A 14,458-nucleotide genomic window follows, 5' to 3' on the forward strand; every position below is an offset into this window, starting at 1 on the left:
TCACTTTGGCCCCAAACCAACAATAAGAAGATAATGGATGCTGTAATATATTTTAAAACCAAGGTTAAAGCATTTGAGGACAATTGCTGTTTTTAATTGGTCAGTTTATATTTTCTTTCATTAGCATCTTCCTAATATATCAACTTTCTATGTGCTCTGCAGAGTTATTTTTTGCCTTTCAATATTTTTAGTATATGAAAATTAAAAAAAACTTTAAAAGTATTATTTTAAACTTATAAGTTATTCAGGGAATAACAGGATATGACTAACAAATTTTTATTTTTTTGGTGTGACAACATATACAAAAAAGCAATAAATTTCAAAGCACACCACAATTACAGAGTAGATTTCAGAGCCAACATTTAAATATTTATCACAGGTTATAGATTATATTTTGCCACATTAATCCAGATCTTAAATTGTTTTGAGAGAAATAGGATATATGTTTATTATCAAAGATTCAAGCACTGTGAAAAAGTACAAAGGAAAAATGTCAATCTCCCGATATCTAACACTTAGAAACTAATGTGTCTGTTTGATAATTATACTTCCAGATGTCTCTTTCAAATAGACTGAAGGGATGAAAATTAGATAGAAATTGTTTTTTAGGAATGGGATTATTTTTTACATACTATTTAATGATTTCAATTTTAAGAAGAAAAAGTGAAACATGAATTTGCTGGATGTCCTATCAGTGTTGTTTTTCTTCTAAAATATTCCTAAAAAATCCCTCAAATATTAAGAAAATATATATATGAAAATGATTGAAATGTTGGTGATGGTATGGTATTTTAAAAAGCATATAAGGTTGAGACAGTATGAATTGATTCTGTAATTCTAATGACCCCCCTTCCTATTTTTTTTTGTTTAAATGTTATGTGGCCCCAAAATAAGAAAAAATAAAATTTTTAAAAGCAAAACAATGAAAAAAGAGAAAACAAAAAAAAAATGTATGTGGTTTAAAAGACAAAATGAAATGCCTGTATGACTCATTCCCTTTAAAAAGTTGAGTCTTTGTGTCCCTGGTGTCCCTGCTATAGCATGGCCCTCCCTCTTCCCAAGAGGGAAGCACTATCCTGAATTTTGTGTTAACTAGTCTTTTGTTTTTCTTCATAGCCTACAATGAGCACATCCTTAAGAATGTCATTTCATGTTTTTGAACTTCGTATAAATGAAATGACATTGTATATATCCTTTGTGACATGCTTCTCTTAGTTAACATTAAGTTTTCGGATTCATGATATTGAGGTATATACGCTATTCATTAGATTTTAATATAGAATAGACTATTATAGTGTCTAAATATGTACTTTATCCATTCTGCTGTGAATGGATATTTGTCTGTTAAAATGATACCACCATGTCACTTTTTGAGGCAAAAAAAAAAAAATGATGCCACCATGAGAACTCCCGTATGTGTCTTATGATGCACACATAGTTGAGTTCCTCTAGTGTATATTCTGGAAATAAATTTGCTGGAGCATTGGGTGTGTACCAAGAAAAGCCAAAGTTTTCCAGGGTGATTTTACTAGTTTACAATCCCACTAAAGGTGGTTGAGAATGCCCTTGCCCCGCAATCTCTTTATAAAGAGATTTTTTAATTTTTTAATTTAGCCTTTCTGTTGGGTGTGAAATAGTATTTTGTTTTTGAGATGAAGATCACATAACAAAATTAACCATTTTAAAGCGAACAATTTATTGTCATTTAGTACATTCACAATGTTTTCAACCACCTCCTCTATCTAGTTTCAAAACATTTTTATCACCCCACAAGGAAACCAAGCACCCGTTAAGCAGTCACTCCCCATTCCCTCTTCCTATACATGGAATCAAACAATATGTGACCTTTTGTGTCTGGCTTCATTTACTTGGCATAATGTTTTTGCAGTTCATCCACGGAACGATTTTCAGTACTTAATTCCTTCTTATGGCCAAAAAATCTTTCACTGTAAATATATACCACATTTTGTCTATCCATTCCTCTGCTGATTAGATGGGTTTCCACCTTTTAGCTATTGTGAATGATGATATGTACTTGAGTCCCCATTTCCAATTTTTTTTGGATATATACTTGGGAGTGGAATTGCTGGGTTGTATGGCAATTCTATACTTAACTGTTTGAGGAACCACTGAACTGTTTTCCTCAGCGACTGAACCATTTTACATTCCCACTAGAAACATGTAACGGTTCCAATTTCTAATCCTTGGCAACATTATTTTTCAGTTTTTAAATTATAGCCATCCTAGTGTGTGTGAAGTGGTTTCCCATTGTGGTTTTGGAAATACTATTTTATTGTGCTTTTAATTTGCATTTCCTGGGTTACTAAGGGGACTGAGGATCTTTTCTTATGATCAAGGGCCAATTGTTTCCTATTCTGTGTAATGCATATTTGTCTTTTGTCTTTTTCTGATTGATTCTTAGGAGATATTTATATGGATAATATTCCTTTTTTGGCTATATATGTTGCAATTAAATTTCCAATTTAATGGCTTGGCTTGTCACCCTGTGGTCTTAAGTTCTTAAGTTATTGTTGCCAAATTTACCATTTTTTAAAATGGTTTATGCTTCTTGAATGTTGTTTACAAAATCCATCCTTAATGCTATACAATATTCTCTCATTTTGTCTTCTGAAAGTTTTAGTTTTGCTTTTGCCTTTTATACTTGACACTGATTTTTATTTAGGAGAAAGGGATCCAATTTCATTATTTTCCACGTGGCTGACTAATTATCCCAGCATAAGTTACCAAATGACCTACCCTTTCCAAAATACCTATCTTCATCTAAATTTTTTTCCATATATACATGGGTCTGATTCTGGTCTCTTTATTCTGGTCCACTGGTCTATTTTTAATTCCACTGCTAATATCACATTATTTTAAATTAATATACTTTTAATTATATTTTGAATATCTGGTAGGGTAAATCCCATCCCCCACCCTAATTTCTTCAATGATATTGTGGCTGTTTTGGGCCTTTTTCTCCATAAAATATTTAGACTCATCTCTTCAAGTTCCATAAAATTAACCCAGCTAGGATTTTGTTAAAATTTCAGTAAATCTATATATAGCTCAATGTGAGGAGACTACACATTGAGTTTTCCTATCCCAAGACATGGTATTTTCCTGCACTTATTTAGTTTTTCTTTTATGTCTTTTTAATAAAATTGTATAGGTTTTCTTCTTAAGAGTTTGTGCTGCTTTTATGAGATTTGTTTCTGGCATCTTTTTTTTATATTATACAGTCTCTTTTTCATAATTCATTTTCTAATGTCTTGCTGTTAGACGTGAAATTGCTTTTTATTATTATTTTTTTATCAACTTTTTTTTTTGTATAGTGTGGTTGTTAGGGTCAGATGTCAACTTGGCCAGGTGAAGGTGCCTAGTTTTGTTGCTCTGGACATGAGACAATGGCATGTGAAGCTCAATTGTCCCTGATTACATCTGCAGTCAGCTAGGAGGCGTGCCTGCTGCAGTGAATGATGTTTGATTTAATTGTCCGGTGCTTAAATGAGAGAGCTCAATGTAGCAGAGCCAAGCAGCTCGGCATACCTCATCTCAGCACTCACAGCTCAGCCCAGGCCTTTGGAGATGCAGAAAGGAATGACCCCAGGGAAAGTTGTTGAAACCCAGAGGCCTGGAGAGAAGGCCAGGAGAGATCACCCTGTGCCTTCTCGTGTAAGAAGGAACCTCAGTTGAAAGCTGCCTTTCCCCTAGAAGAACTATACATTTTTAACTAAATAAATCTCTTTTTATTAAAAGCCAATCCATCTCTGCTGTGTTGCATTCTGGCAGCGTTGGAAAACTAAAACATGTAGTATAACGTATATACAAAGCAAAGAAAGAAAAAGGCAATAGTTTTCAAAGCACTCTTCAACAAGCAGTTACAGGACAGATCCCAGAGTTTGTCATGGGCTACCATACGATCCTCTCAGATTTTTCCTTCTAGCTGCTCCAGAATATCAGAGGCTAGAGGGCTTAGATATTTTTTTATCATCACAATCAACTTTTTTTCCTTTTTTTTGTAAAAAATAACATATATACAAAAAGTGTGTAAATTTCAAAGCAGAGCACCACAGTTAATTGTAGAACATATTTCAAGTTAGACATGGGTTATAATTCCACAGTTTTGGGTTTTTACTTCTAGCTGCTCCAAAATTAATTAAAAGATTAAAAGAGATTAAAAGATAAATTGCTTTTTTATATTAATTTTTATGTCTAGCAAATTTTATAATCTCAATCTATGTGCAGATTTTTTTTTAGTTTTCTGCATAGATGGTCATATCGTGCAAGTAGCAAGTTTGTTTCCTCCTTTCTAATTATAACTTATTTCCTGTGTTACAGTATTTCTAAGACTGAGTAAGTTTTGTGTGTGTGTGTGTGTGTGTGTGTGTGTGTGTAGTCTTTTGAATCATTGTTTCCTTGTTGCTCTTCTTTGGATGCGCTCAAGATTTTCACTTTATCTTTGATTTTCAGCAATTTGACCCGTTTGGATTTCCCTAAGATTTTTGAATCTGTAAATGTGTCTTTCACCACGTCTGGGAAGTTTTCAGACAATATTTCTTCAACTAATTTTTTTTTTCTGCCCCTCTCTTTTTGGAATTCAAGTACATATATTTTAGCCTTATTTGGCCCTAGAGGCGCCTGAGGCTGTATTCATTTTTTCATTTTTTTCCCCTTATTAAGATAATTTCTATTTATCTGCAAATTTGCTAACTTTCCTCTGTTACTACATTCTGCAATTAACCTAGCCAGTGAATTTTTTGTATATTTTTTATATATTAGATAATATATTTTTTCTGTTCTAGAATTTTCATATATTTATACTGAGATTTTTCTATCTTTTCATTCATTCATTTTGGAAGTGTATTTCTTAGCCTCATGTAGCATAGTTACAATAGCTGTAACTCCTTCTCTAATGATCCCAACTTCTGGGTCACCTTGAGGTTGGCCTCTTGATTTTTTCTATACCTTTTTGAATGGGTCACGTTCTCCTGGTCGTTTGTAGGTAAAGGAGCTTTGGATTGTACCCGGACAGTATCAATGTTATGTTATGGAGATTCTGGATTCTGTAATATTCTTCTAAAAAGGGTTGATGCTTTTGTTTTCTCAGTTAATTAACTTGGTTGGATTCAAACTGCAACTGCAGTCTTCCCTGCGTGCATGGCAGGGCCCCTCTCAGCTCAGTTGTCTCAGCTTTAGCTCTCCAGCTCTTTTGAGTCTGTGGCTCAGACATCACCAGAGATTTGGGCAGCATTTATTCACAGTGTATTCAACGAATGTGGGCCTCCCCTTCTCTGACTCTCCTCTCCAGGATTTTCCCCTCATTTTCTGATTGCTGTGGTTACTCTGGGCTCTGTTCCTAATTCTTCTGGCCAGAAAGACAGTGGGTTTTCTACCATTATTTCAGCCCTACACTCCATACCACAGGTGTGGCTTGAATTCAGGCTAAAGCCTCAGAAATGGGAAACTCACCCCATTCTAGTCATTTCTTTAAGTTTTGACTCCTCTTCAAAATCTGCTTTATAGTTACTTTGTTTCCGAATCATACAAGGATTTTATAATCCTTCAGCTCTGAGCCCTCCCTTTCAATTTAAGTACAATTATTGCCCAGAATTTGAGTTCTGTCCTGTTCTAATTCTCATGCATTAGGCATTAGAGTTTTACTATCAAGGTTTATTTAGATTTCTTTGTATATTTAGCCACATCTTTGCTTACCAACCCTTCATTTGTCTACAATTTTCCATCTGGGATAATTTTTCTTCTGCCTGAAGCGTATCCAACAACGTCCTTTTCTAGAGGGTACCTTGGTATTAACTAACCTTCCTCTGTTTTTGCCTGACAATCCCTTTATTTCATCCTCATTCTTTTTTTTTTTTTATAGCAGTTCTATTGAGATTCAATTTACAGATCATACAGTTCACCCATTTAAAGTGTGCAATTCGGTGGTTTTTAGTATATTTACAGATATGTGCAACCATTACCAGTCAATTTTAGGACATTTTCATCACCTCAAAAAAAAAAACCCTTACCCTTTAGCTATCTTCTCCTATCCCCATACCCCTGCCAGCCCGAAGCAACCACCAATTTACTTTCTGTCTCCACAGAGTTGCCTGTTCTATTTCATACAAATGAATTCTGGCTTCTTTTCTCCTTCATTCTTGAAAGATAGCATTACTGGGTATTGAACTCTAGGCTAACTGTCCTTTCCTCTCATAATATCGAAGATTATTCCTTTGTCTCCTGGTTGCGCTTGTTGCTACCTTGAGAAGTTAGCAATCAGTCTAATTGCTGTTTCTGTTTTTTGTTTGGTAGGAAAGCTTCCTTTTCTCTCTTTTTCCTTGATGCTCCACAGAATGTGTCTGTGTGGCATTCTGTTTATTGTAGTCTTCTTGTGACATGGTGGGTTTCTAGATGAGAATTGAAGAAACATTTCTGGAAAATATTGCCTCTTTTCCATATTCTTTATCATCTCCTGGAATTCTGATTAGATATCTGTTAGGCCTTCTGACACGAATTGGCCATGTCTCTTAACCTCTCTTTTGTTTTCTGCCATTTTTTCTCTCTCAAATGCATTCGGGACAATTTCTTTAGATCTATCCTTTCATTATGCCTAACCTGTATATTTCAACCACTGAGTTGCTTCATTTCAATTTCTTTTTTTTTTTTTTTTGACATGGGCAGTCTCCGGGAGTTGAACCTGGGTCTCTGGCGTGGCTGGTGAGAACTTTGCCACTAGGCCACCATGGCCCGCCCTCCATTTCAATTTTTATATTTTTTCCTTTCCAGAAGTTCTCTTAGGTTCTTTTTAAATCTGCTTGGTCGTTCTATATGGTCTCTTAGCTCTTGCTCATATTTTCAGATTTTTTTTTTTCTTTAAATGCATCTGTCAGGTTAGGCTAGGTTATGCTGTGGTAACAACCAACTTACTTGAAATCCCTTCACCAAGCCTGACTTTACGGGGGTGGCAAGGTGTAATTCTCTTGCAGGGAGAACAGACATTAGACAATAGTAAAAATACTACTCATCTTAAGCAGTGCTAATAGGTCTTTTGTCTCCGTAATCATAGTAAGTGTAGTCTTTGCCAGTGCCAGGAGGAGGGTAAAGCCAACAAAAGTACTTCTTAGACGCTATTTTTAAAAAAATTTGTGTGCTGTATGGTGGGGGTCATATTTCATTCTTTTTCCATGTGACTACCCCGCCATTGCAGCACCATTTTATTTATTTATTTTTTTGGAAGCGCGTGGGCCAAGGAATCGAACCTGGGTCTCCCACATGGAAATCGAGGATTCTACTCTGAACCACCCTCGCACTGTCTTAGGGGCTAATTTTAAAGGGGCAACAAAAGACTCCACAATCAAGAGAAATAATATTTCAATACGGTATTTTTTTTTTTTTTTATTTCAAAATCTGTTTAATTACCTTGTCAATATCATGCCATTAAGGGAGAACAAGTTTAAATCTCATTATAGATACTAAATGTGATAAATCCACATAGGTCAAATTTGTGATACTAAGTCTGAATTTAGTTAAGGAATGAGTGAGTGAATATTACATGAACGGCCACTTTGTATTCAGTGTTATAAACAATTTTGTGATACTATGGAAACAGTACTATATTTGGATTCAATTTTGCACATGAACTAGTTCACCTGGGAACTCTGAAAACTGATTGTCCTTTAGGCAAGGCTGAATGCTAAGGAGAAAGGCACTTACTTGTCTCTAGTTAAAATATTGAGTAAAGGCTTTCCCACATAGATGATATTCCTAAGGTTTCATTCCAGTGTGACTTCTCTTATGTTTCCTAAGGTTAGAATAACAGGCAAAGACTTTCTGACATAAATGACATTCATAGGGTTTCTCTCCAGTATGAGTGTTTTCATGTTGTCTAAGGTTAAAATATTGGCTGAAGGCTTTCCCACACAGATGGCATTCATATGGTTTTTCTCCAATGTGAGTTCTCTCATGTTGTTTCAGGCTAGAAGAATGAGTGAAGCCTTTACCACATAGATGACATTTATATGGTTTCTCTCCAGTGTGAATTATCTCATGTACTCTAAGATCAGACCCAAGAGTAAAGGCTTTCCTACATAGATGGCATTCATATGTTTTTTTTCCAGTGTGAGTTCTCTCATGTTTTCTAAAGAACAATGGGTGAAGACATTCTGACATAAATGACATTCATAGAGTTTCTCTCCAGTGTGAATTCTCTTGTGTTTTCTAAGGACAGAACAATGGGTGAAGACTTTACCATATAAATGACACTGATATGGTTTCTCTCCAGTGTGAATTCTCTCATGTACTGTAAGATAAGAAGATAAACTGAATGCTTTCCCACACAGATGGCATTCATAGGATTTCTCTCCAATGTGAGTTTTCTAAAGTCAGAAGAATGGGTGAAGACTTTCTGACATAAATGACATTCATAGCATTTCTCTCCAGTGTGAATTCTCTTGTGTTTTCTAAGGGTAGAACAATGGGTGAAGACTTTACCATAGATGACACTTATATGGTTTCTCTCAAGTGTGAATTCTCTTATGTACTCTAAGATGAGACCCAAAAGTAAAGGCTTTCCCACATAGATGACACTCATATGGTTTCTCTCCAGTGTGAGTTCTAGCATGCTTTTTAAGGCTAGAAGAATGAGCAAAGGCTTTCCCACATAGATGACATTTATAGGATTTTTCTCCAGTATGAGTGTTCTCATGTTGTTTAAGATTAGAATAACGTGTGAAGGTTTTCCCACATAGATGGCATTCATATGGTTTCTCTCCAGTGTGAGTTCTATCATGTTGTTTAAGGCTAGAAGGATGAGCGAATGCTTTCCCACATAGATGACATTTATAGGGTTTTTCTCCAGTATGAGTGTTCTCATGTTGTTTAAGGCTAGAATACCGGGTGAAAGCTTTCCCACATAGGTGACATTTATAGGGTTTTTTTCCAGTGTGAATGTTCTCATGTTGTTTAAGGCTAGAATAACGGGTGAAGGCTTTCCCACATAGATGGCATTCATATGGTTTTTCTCCAGTGTGAGTTCTTTCATGTTGTTTCAATTCAGAATATTCAGTAAAGGTTTTTCCACATAGATGATATTCACAGGGTTCCACTCCAACATGAGTTCCATTGTAATGTATATGGCCAGAGTTTTGAACAAAGGATTTCTCAATTAGATGACATTCATATGACTTACTTCCAGGGTGAAAATTCTGTTGTTGATTAAAAGATGATAGATCATTGAGGGATTTTCCAAATAGCCTGCTGAAGTAGGATTTCATTCCTTTCTGAGTTAATACATGTTGAGTCACTCTGGAACTATGAGTACAATCTTCTGGCAATTTATGACATATAATACCATTCTTTTGAGTATCAGAATTCTGCTTCAATGACATGATGGTAGATATGTCTTTTTTGCAGATATGATGCACAGATAACATTTCTTGTTCTTTAACACTACCTTCCCTGCCTGAAAGAACTGAATTTTGGTTTTGCAAAATTCCAATTCCTTCCTCACACACTTCTTCCCCTTGAACCAACTTTGAAGCTACATCTGATTTACAGACTTGATATCCCACTGATTGCAGATGACTGATATTCTCCAGCATCACATCTCTGAACAGCCTTCTCTGGGATGAATCCAGCATGACCCATTCTGCATGAGTAAATTCTATAACTACATCTTTCAATTTCACTAACTCCTTGGTTCAAGATGGCCGATGAAGTTCAGGGTTTCTCTCTCATCCAGAAAGACACATGGAAAACACAGTCAGGTCTTCTCTCTCGTCTGGAAGGGCTCATGGCAAACACGGCATCATCTGCTAGCTTTCTCTCCTGGCTTCTGGTTTCACGAAGCTCCCCGGGAAGTCTTCCTTCTTCATCTCCAAAGATCGCTGGCTGGTGGACTCTGCTTTGTGGTGCTGCTGTCTCTGGATCTCAATACGGTATTTTTTGAAAATCAAAATTAATGCCAAAAATCCACGATGGACAAAATATCCAAATTCTAAATGAAAACAAGGTCAATGTTAGTAATTTTTTTTTTTCCTTTTGCATTTGACTTCAATATGGTATGGCACGGGTCTTCAGGTCTTCGTAGCTAATTCTCCAGCCTCTTGACTCATCTTACTCCTTCTTGGTGCCTTATAGAGCGTGTGACCAAGAATGTGCTTATAAAGCAGGACGATTGGAAGGACTGAAACACAAGCCCTTATTTCAACTTTAATCCCACAGAGGTCACCAGCGTCAGCCCCATCCATTATAAACAGTGCTGACCCTCAGCCACCACCTGAAAGAACCAAAGAGAGAGGAGCTAAGAGAGGTGGGAGTGCGCTGGTTTGAAACTATTGTGTACCCCAGAAAAGCCACATTCCTTAATTCTCATTCAATATTGCTGGGTGGAACCTTTTTTATTGTTTCTATGGAGATGTGACCCACCCAATTATGGGTGGTACTTTTTGATTAGGTGGTTTCCATGGAGATGTGTCTCCACCCATTCAAGTTGCAGCGCTTACTGGATCCCTTTAAGAGGGAACCATTTCGAAAAGAGCCCACAGAGCCAAGAGAGCTGACACAGATGCCGACACTCGGAGAAAAGAGATAAGGATGTTTGGAGATGTTTGGAGTCCAGCAGACGTTGCCACGTGGCTTCCCATGAGATGTTGAGTAAACCAGAACCTGGAGAGAGCCAAGGGAAGCCAAGAGATGAAAGCCAGCCCTGGAGAAGCAAAGGGAGGACCCCCCCACAGGAACAGAGGCTGAAGGCAACAAAGCCCAGGAGCAAGGGGCCAGCAGGTGCCGGCCACGTGCCTTCCCAGCTGACAGAGGTGTTCAGAAAAGCCATCAGCCTTTCTTGAGTGAAGATAACCTCTTGTTGGTGCCTTAATTTGTACACTTTCACTTCCTTAGAACCGTAAACTTGTAACTTATTAAATTCCTTTTTTAAAAGCCATTCCAGGGCGGGCCGCGGTGGCTCAGCGGGCAAAGTGCTTGCCTGCTATGCCGGAGGACCTCGGTTCGATTCCCGGCCCCAGCCCATGTAACGAAAACGGAGAAACAAAATACAATAAAACAAGAAAATGTTTAAAAGTTGTTTCCCTTTCTTCCTCTCTTCCTTCCTTCTATCCTTCCTTCCTTCTCTCTGTCTTTCCTTTAAAAAAAAAAAAAAAAGCCATTCCATTTCTGGTATGTTGCTTTCTGGCAGCTTAACAAATTAATACAGGGTGGTATATGGGAACTTGGTATATACTGCATGATTTTTCTGTGAACCTACAGCTTGTCTAAAAAAAATAATAATTATTATTAAAAAAAGGAAACCACATACCCATTAGCAGTCACTCCCCATTCCTCCCTACCCCAAGCTCCTGGCAGCTACAAGTTTGCTTTCTATCGCCACAATCAGGTTTTTTTATGCATGGATCTTGAAACGGCAACTAAAAGTTACAGCAAGGGCCAAGAACAGCCAAGATACTTGTGAATGAATGGAGGGATAGGAAAGGGGGTCTGCCTTACAAATATCAATATTGATTATCAAAATATTGTAGTTAATATGGCACAGTATTTTCAGGAAATTAGACAAACTGGATAACTGGAATAGAATAGGAAAGCCCAGATACCGACCTATGCATATGCAGAATTCTGATGTATCATAGCGATGGGATGGCAGATCACGGGGAAAGGAGGAACTATTCAATTAATGAAGTGGGGGGGGGGGTAGGCTAACAAAAAGAAAGAAAGAAAGAAAGAAAGAAATTGGATTCCTACCTCACACTCAAAAATCAATTCCAGATACAGTAAGAACTTCAATGGCAAAAGAGAAACTTTAAACTTATAGTAAAAATAGATTAGTATTTTTTTCCTGAGACTGGGCTGGGGAGGAATTTATTACATTATACACATTCAAGAGAGCTAGCTATAAAAGAAAGTATTAACAAAATTGAAAAAATTAACATTATGAACATCTCTTCATCAAAAGATACAACAAAGAAAGTGGGAAAAAAAGTTACAAACTGGGAAACAATGTTTGCAGCATATAAAACTGATGAAGGATTAGTATCAAGAATATTATAAAGAAGGTGCACGTGTGGTTCACAGGGAGACCCAGGTTCAATTCCTAGCCCATGCACCAAAATATATATTTATATAAGACCAACAAAGCAAGGACAAACCACTTGTGCTGATTTGAAAGGATGTATGTCCCCTAGAAAAGCCATGTTTTAATCTAAATCCCATTTCATAAAAGCAGAATAATCCCTATTCAATACTGTATGTTTGAAACTGTAATCAGAGTATCTCCCTGGAGATGTGATTTAATCAAGATTGGTTGTTAAACTGGATTAGGTGACGACATGTCTCCACCCATTTGGGTGGGTCTTGAGAAGTTTATGGAGTCCTATAAAAGAGGAAACATTTTGGAGAATGAAGGAGATTCAGAAAGAGAGGAGAATGCTGCAGCACCACGAAGCAGAGTCCATGAGCCAGTGACCTTTGGAGATGAAGAAGGAAAATGCCTCCCGGGAGCTTCATGAAACAGGAAGCCAGGAGAAGAAGCTAGCAGATGATGCCGTGTTCGCCATGTGCCCTTCCAGCCGAGAGAAACTCTGACAGTGTTCGCCATGTACCTTCTCACTTGAGAGAGAGACCCTGGACTTCATCGGCCTTCTTGAACCAAGGTATCTTTCCCTGGATACCTTTGATTGGACATTTCTATAGACTTGTTTAATTGGGACATTTTCTCAGCCTTAGAATTGTAAACTTAGCAACTTATTAAAACCTCCCTTTTAAAAGCCATTCCGTTTCTGGTATATTGCATTCCGGCAGCTAGCAAACTAGAACACCACCCAACAGAAAAATGAGCAAAAGATATGAACAGGATTTCAGAGAGGAACAACAACAGTGAAGAGATGTCCAACTTCCTTGGTAATCAGGAAATTCAAATCAAGCCTATAGTCAGATATCACTTTACACTCAATTGATTGGCAGAAATTAAGAAGTCTGACAATAACAAGTGTTGGTAGGGTGTGGGTCAACATGCTCTCTTGTACATTGCTGGAGGGAGGAAGTACAAATTCGTGTAAACTATTTGAAAAACAGTTTGACGTAGTTTCGCAGAGTCGGATATTTACATACCCCAGGACCAAGTGTTCAATGCCAGCTGTGTGCCCAGAAAAACTCTTGCCCTGGGGCACAAGGAGGAGTGTATAAATGTGCCCGGAACTGCGCTGCTTGTTACAGCAAAATCATGGAAACAGCTCAAATGTCCATGGACAAGAGACCAAACAAATAAATCATAACATATTCACACAATGCAAGAGTAGACAGTATTTTGAATGAAGTACAACACGGATGAATTTTCTTAATCAAATGTTAAATGAAAAAAGTCATCTCAGAATATCACATGATACCATTTTCAAAAAAGGTAAAATTACACTAAAATTAAATGATATTTTATTTATTCATATTAATGTGATAAAATCAACATAAGCAAGGGATGATAAACACAGAATTCAGGCTAGTGACACCCTACATTGGGTGAGAAGCACATAGGTAGACATAAGTTGTCACCAATGTTTTAGTTCTTCGTTTGGGTGGTGGGTTCATGAGTGTTGTTTTTTTTTTTTACTATTTTTAATGCATTTTTTGTTTTTTTTTTTTACATTTTTAAAATTGTGAAATAGAACATATTCAGAAAAGTAATAAATTTAAAAGTACAGTTTAACAGGTAGTTATAGAGCAAATTTCAAAGTATGATATGGGTTACAGTTTCATGGGTGTTTTCATTTTATTTATTTTTTTCTTTTTCTTCTTTATTTTTATTTCATGGGTGTTTTTCAAAAATAAAATTTAGCTTTCCACTTCTTTCAGTGCCGCCATAATGGGCCTCGCCAACCCCTGGGCCGGTGCTCTCAAGTGCATGAGCGACACTGAGAAAAGAGGCAAACGCCAGGTTCTCATCAGGCCTTGCTCCAAAGCCAACCCCAGTTTCTAACTGTGATCATGAAGCAAGGTGACACTGGTGAATCTGACGTCACCGATGATCGCAGAGCTGAGAATATTGTTGTGAACCTCACAGGTGGGTTAAACAAGTGTGGAGGGATTGGTCTTAGATTTGATGCACAACTCAAAGACCTAGAAAAATGACAGAGTAATCTGCTCCCATCCTGTCAGCTTGGTTTCTTTGTACCGACATCCTCAGCTGGCATCATGGACCACGAAGAAGCAAGGCAAAAACATGCACAAGGGAAAATCCTGGGATTCTATTTCTAGGGATATAATATGCATACATGCAAATAAAATGCCTCAATGGGAAAAAATTAACTAAACACAATAAAATAGGGTCATGCATGGGTCACCAATGACAGGCATCACGAGCCACGGAATATGCTTAATTCAATTTGTGCACCTCATCTAATGTCAAAAAAATAAGCTTTTGAATCAACAATAGGCGGAGTGCCAGAAAATTCACAAATAC

General features: G+C 37.1%; 2 pseudogenes; one reads left to right on the top strand and one right to left on the bottom strand.

The window, feature by feature from the left end:
- Window positions 1–7,401: 7,401 nt before the first annotated feature.
- Window positions 7,402–8,620, bottom strand: LOC143686689 (uncharacterized; annotated as a pseudogene).
- Window positions 8,621–13,861: 5,241 nt separating this feature from the next.
- On the top strand, window positions 13,862–14,253 carry LOC143686690 (small ribosomal subunit protein uS8 pseudogene; annotated as a pseudogene).
- The last annotated feature ends 205 nt before the right edge of the window (window positions 14,254–14,458 follow it).

Source organism: Tamandua tetradactyla, chromosome 6 (assembly GCF_023851605.1).
Source record: "Tamandua tetradactyla isolate mTamTet1 chromosome 6, mTamTet1.pri, whole genome shotgun sequence".
Classification (NCBI taxonomy): Eukaryota; Metazoa; Chordata; class Mammalia; order Pilosa; family Myrmecophagidae; genus Tamandua; species Tamandua tetradactyla.